A 6151-nucleotide genomic window follows, 5' to 3' on the forward strand; every position below is an offset into this window, starting at 1 on the left:
GTCAGGATAGAGTCAGTTCTGGATTGTAGGCTGTGATCATTGTCAGGGATCCTGAGTGCCCTTCAGTCAGCATCAGTTTTTCATGTTTCTGACTCTTGAAAAGTTCAGGGCAGTTATTTTGTTACCTGACCCTCAAATCGAATCTGTCTGATGCTTCCTCGTTATGAGATCCAGGTGATGCATCTTGGAGGGAAATCAAAGAAGCTATACAACGTTCTTTTGCTGGCATCTTCTCAGGTGGCACACAACTTCAGTTTCTCTTGTTACTGGTGATGTTTGCTTTGATCACTTGATTAAAGAGACACCTGACAGTTTTCTTCAGTTTAAGGTTATTCTTTCCCCCTGTGTTATTGATAAGCAAATCTGTCACCCCTCGTCAATTTTTCAGTTTATTCATTAGCTTATATCAGAGTGGATGTGGGACTTCTGTAGTCAATTGGTTATAATGCGTTCCTAGCAGTATTTATTTATTTATTTACTTAAACTCCTAGATCTAGCCAGGAAAACCTGTTTGAGCTGATTTTTAAGTCCATATAAATATTTCTGTCATTCTCTTAGCATTTCTTCAACTCTGGCATTACTGAGACATACCAGATCATACTGGTCATTTCCTACCAGCTCTGAGGTCAGCCATTTCTCCAAAGAGCACTAGATGATTTCAGTGGAATAATGTTTAGAAGCCAAATTCTGAGACTTAAGTGTACTCATGTGACTGTGATGACACCTATCCAAACTCTCAGTGGGCAGAGCTTGAGAATGCGTTCATGTACATGTGTGCACACACATAACTACATTCCCAAATGCATATTTGTTTTGTCATGTGTCTATATGTGTGTAAATGCACACATGTGCAGGTGCCCACATGTGCAGGTGGACATGTATGTAATACATATGGAAGTCAGAGGTCAAACCAAGGCAACAAGTACTTTGTTTTTTGAGACAAGTTTTCTCAATGGCTTGAGTTCTGCAGGTATGCTAGAATGGCTGGTCAGAGGGCCCAGGGAGGCAGTTATCCTGTCTCTCCTTTGATGGATTCCAAGTTTGTGCTATCACACCCGGCTTTTTAAAAATGAGTTCTGAAAACCCCTGTCCCATCCCCCTCCTCCTTTTTGCTTTCATACCATTTTAATTATATGTAAGCATTAGGGTCAGTTCTATGTTGAGGAACTAGCAACACAATAGATGCAAATAGTCAAGGAACAAGCAAGACAATAAACATAAATAGTCAAAGAACAAGCAAGGCAATAAACAAAGTTCTGTGAACACTCCTATGATCACTGTTTCTAAGGGCTTTTCAGGATGACCAAAATATCTGAGCCAACTTCCCTGTCCTAGCCCAAAGTCTTCATGTCTGAAGCCTACTTCCTTGTTCTAGCCTAAAATTTAGAATCCTGTCTGAAATTACTTCTTTGTTTTAGCCTAATATTTAGATTCCTACCTGAAATTACTTCTTTGTTCTAGCCTAATGTCAGATTCCTGCCTGAAGCCTACTTCCTTGTCTTTGGCCAATGTCATATTCCTGCCAAGCAGCCCATTTCCTTGTCCTTGGCCCATGTCAGATTCTTGCCAAGCAGCCCCAAAAGCTCTCTGCTTCTCCCCCTTTTTTATTTCATAAACAAGACTGAACTTGTCTTAGGTCGTTCTGACAAGAATGCCTTCCTTACCCACCATGGAATATACATTATCAAAAGAAATGCACTTCTGTCTTAGGTTGGTAAGGCTCTGTGCAGAATCTTACCTGTCCTTGGCTTGCCAGCCTGTTAATTTAATAACTCTGTCTGGGGGTCCATTTTCAGGTTCAAGCTGTGTACTTTGGCTGCCAACATGTTGATGTTGTTAAAGACAATCTTTAACACAATGGGCAAGAATAAAAGTATTCCCAGGACAAAAAGGGCTAGCATGATCAAGCTATATATGCCATTCTTAAAGCTTGATCAAAATAGAAATACTGACCTCATGCCATGGATAACTTTATCAGCAGTATTTGCTACATCAACACTCAGCAGAGCAGCATTCTTTAAATTCAGAAGCTCACTATGCAAAGTTAAAACATCCAGAGAGGTGTTAGAATTATGCCAAATACACTGCAAGTGTTTTAAAACTTTTTCCTAATTATAATTATTACCACTGTCAATTTTAGAACTAACATGAATCTAATGGTATTTGGCATGTTCTAGGGAAGGGAAATGGGGAAAGAGGATGGCATCTGAAATGTGAATAAATGAAATATCCAATAAAAATAAATAAATAAATAAATACGTTCTGAGAGTCAAACTCAAGTTCTCCCTTTTGTACAGCAGGCATTTTACCAACTGACCCATTTCCCAACTCGCACATCTTTATTTATTCTAAATGGATTTGTGTACCTTGAAAACCCCAAGTTCATACTAATACCACCAATTCCAAACCAATACGAGTGTGGATTCTAACTTCCCACATGTCCATTCTCCTCAACTGTGAATTCCTGTTAACTCTCATGGTATGGCAAGTCTGCTGTTCCCTGCTTAGTGAGGGACTTCCTTGTCCATCTCTAAGACTTTCTGAGGACTTCACCGTCCTCCCCATATGAACACCTTGTCACCCTGCTATGAGTCTGAATGTCCTGAGAATGAGTAGTTCTCCAAGACACATCATTCCCTACCTTAGGTTCAGAACACCTCTCTGTTCTGTCTCATCTCTCAGTCTTTGGACCAAATTGTTCAGGAAGAAGAAGGAGAAGCAAAGGAGAAAATGGAAAGGGAAGTAAAGAAGTGAGAGAAAAAAAGAAAAGAAAAGCCAGGGAATGCCTGGAGAACATACTGAAAAATACCATGGCAATGAGCTGTGACCAGACCAGGAAGATGTGTTCCACAGTGTGGTGTGTGTGTGTGTGTGTATGTGTGTGTGTGTGTGTGTGTAAAAGATGTGTTCCACAGTGTGGTGTGTGTGTGTGTGTGTGTGTGTAAAAGAGGGACAGACACACACATACAAACACACAGACACATGACCAGTGCAGGAAGACGTGTTCCACAGTGTGTGTGTGTGTGTATGTGTGTGTAAGAGAGAGAAAGACACACACACACACACACACATACAGACACATAGACACATGACCAGACCAGGAAGATGTGTTCCAACAAGACCCACAGAGATATGCACACACACAGAGCTTCTCTATTCTCTCAGCTACATGATGTACATCTTTTTGATGAACATATTAATTTATTTCCACATGCACATAGAGCTAAGAAATAATAGAGATGAACTCTGCATGTCCTTTACTAGGATACTGATATTGATGCAATTGATATGTAGACCAATTCTGTTAGCACACAGTCACTCACATTATGCTTTCACAGTTACACCCAACGCTTCGTGTTCCCAGTCCTTCCTTCATCCCTGGCAACCAAAATCTGTCCTCCATTTCGAAAATCCCACCAATTCTAGAATATCATGGCAACAAAGTTCTGCACTCTGCCACTCTGGGATGAGCTTTTCAATTCGTCTGAGATTCCTCCAGGTGGATCATTCATCAGTTCTCTGCTTCTTTTAGTCTCACGGTTCAGAATACAATTTACAATGTGGGCAGACTATGTATTTACCAGTTAATGGACATCTATGTTGGTTCCAGTCTAAAACTGATATTTTCGTCAACATTTATATACAGTTTTTGTATAAGTGCTGATTTTCTAGGGCTTAATACCCAGGAATGCAACACTTGACTGTGAGAGATTTGGTTTCATTGTAGCATCACCAACATGAGTTATTGCTACTTTCTAAAATATCAGCCACTGTGTTAAGTTTGTACTGCTATTGCAATTTAGTAAAAAACTTCATTTCCCTGGTGGCTAGTGATATTTAACATCTGTTATTTATTGTGTATTTTCTTTTATAAACTATCTCTTTATTTCTTTTGCCCATACTTATACAGCTAGATAGTTTGTTTTTTCTTTTTCTTTTGTTTTACGTTTTACTGTAATGTTTTGAGAGTTCTCAATATATGCTAGATAATAATCTTCTGTTTGGTATCTGCTTTGTGGATATTTTCTCCCAGTCTGTAGCTTGCCTTTCAATCTCTTTAACACGGTTATTCGGGGGGAGGGGGAAAAGCTTAAATTTTAATGAAATCATTTTTTTTTTACTTTCGCAGATTATGCTATTGACTGAGTCAAATACTGCTCTCCTGCCTCTAAATCCTAAAGATTTTAATGCTAAGTGCATTTGTAAGTCTTAAGAGTTTTGCATTTTGTGATTCCTTTTGAAGTAATTTGCATACAAGGTGTGGGGACTAAGTTAGGGTGTTTTGCTCATGCATGCCTGATTGCTGTAGCAGCGTCCACAGACAAGGCTTTCCCCTTATTCACTGGATGCTTTGTATGCTAGTCATCCGTCACTTGAAGTTGTTTGTGTATGCTTGGCCCAGAGAGCAGTACTGTTATTAGGAGGTATGGCCTTGTTGGAGTAGGTGGCCTTTAAGACCTTCATCCTAGCTGCCTGGAAGTCAGTCTTCTCCTTGTTGCCTTCCAAACAAGAGGTGGAACTCTCAGATCCTCCAGTCCCATGTTTGCCTGGGCTCTGCCATGCTTCCACCTTGATGATAATGGACTGAAACTCTGCATCTGTGAACCAGCCCCAATTAAATGTTGTCCTTATAAGAGTTCCTTTGGTCATAGTGTCTGTTCACAGCAGTAAAACCTTAGCAAAGATAACCTATTTCTCAATACTTGGGAGGCTAAGGCAGAAGAATCAGGTGTTCAAAGCCAGCCTGAGACTCATAGTGAGATCCTATATTTAGAAACAGCACAGATCAGTTTGGTGTGCTCTTCTGAATTTATTCATGGCTCTCCATTCTGTCCCATTCTTTACACAATGACCTCACCCCCAACGCTGCTATCATCTTCGTCATAACTACAGAGTTTTGAAATTGATTTCTTGCCATTTTCTCCCTTTTCAAAATTGTTCTAGCTATCCCAGTTTCTTGCCTTTCCAGAAAAATGTTTTAATATAAATTATAAAAAAGTCTCTCTATGAGTTTGATAAATATTGCTCTAAAGCTATGTGTCCCTTGAGTTTCCTAATCCATGACTATAGCAGGTTTCTCCACTCACTGTTTTTTTCAAAGTTTAATAGATGCCACCAATTTCCTATTCATGTTTGTTAGATCTATACCTATGTATCCATTTTTTTGTTTTTAACAATTACAAATGATATCACACATTTAATTTCAATGCCCATCTGTCTACTGCCAACAGAGAGCAGCAGTTGGCTCTTGTATATTTATCTTATATCCTGGAATCTTTGTAAAATTGTCTATTATTTCTATGAGTGTTTTAAACATTATTCTTGAGAGTTTTCTATCTAGACAACCATGTTCTCTGAAAATGGAGATGCTTTTATTTATTTGTTTCAAAACTTTATTTACTTTTCTTGCTTTTTGCACTAGCCAAACATTCCAATACTGTGTTGACTGGGTGTGGTGAAAGAAAAACCCATTGATTTGTTCCCTCCCTCAGGAGAAGGTATCCAACCTTTTAGCATTTTATGCAATGTTAGCTCAGGTTTATTTGTTCTTAGTCCCATCTTTTAGTGTGTGTGTGTTTGTATGTGTATGTGTGTGTTTGTCACTTTTGTGTGTATGACTTAAAAGGTCAGAAGAAGATATTGGATTGTCTGACATTGGAATTACAGACAGTTGTGAAGCACCAAACCTGGGTGCTAGAACCAAATTCAGATTCTCTGGGAGAACAGTGAATGCTCTTAAATGCTAACCTATCTATCTAGCCTCTAAGGTTTTTCTTGTAGGTAATCTTTTATAAAGTTGAGAAACTGCCATTCTATTCTGGCTTAGTCCAGTCTAGTCTATTCTTCTCCTTGTTGAGAGCTGTTATCATCAAGAAGTGTTGAATTATGCCCAAATAATTTTTCTATAATTGATATGGTTATGTGAGTCTTCTCTTTAGGTTGTTCATATGATGGATTGTTCTGATTGTTTTTCAAATACTGAACCAGCTTCAAATTCATGAAATAAATCATACTTAGTAATGGCACATAATTCTTACAAGCTGCTAAACTCTATTTGCTACTATTTTGTTAAATATTTTAAATCTATATTAATGAAAAATATCTATCTAAAGTTTTTTTTCTTTTTGGTTTCTTTTAAACTTTGATATCA

The sequence above is a fragment of the Grammomys surdaster genome, unplaced genomic scaffold (genome assembly GCF_004785775.1).
Source record: "Grammomys surdaster isolate TR1022 unplaced genomic scaffold, NIH_TR_1.0 125947, whole genome shotgun sequence".
Classification (NCBI taxonomy): domain Eukaryota; kingdom Metazoa; phylum Chordata; class Mammalia; order Rodentia; family Muridae; genus Grammomys; species Grammomys surdaster.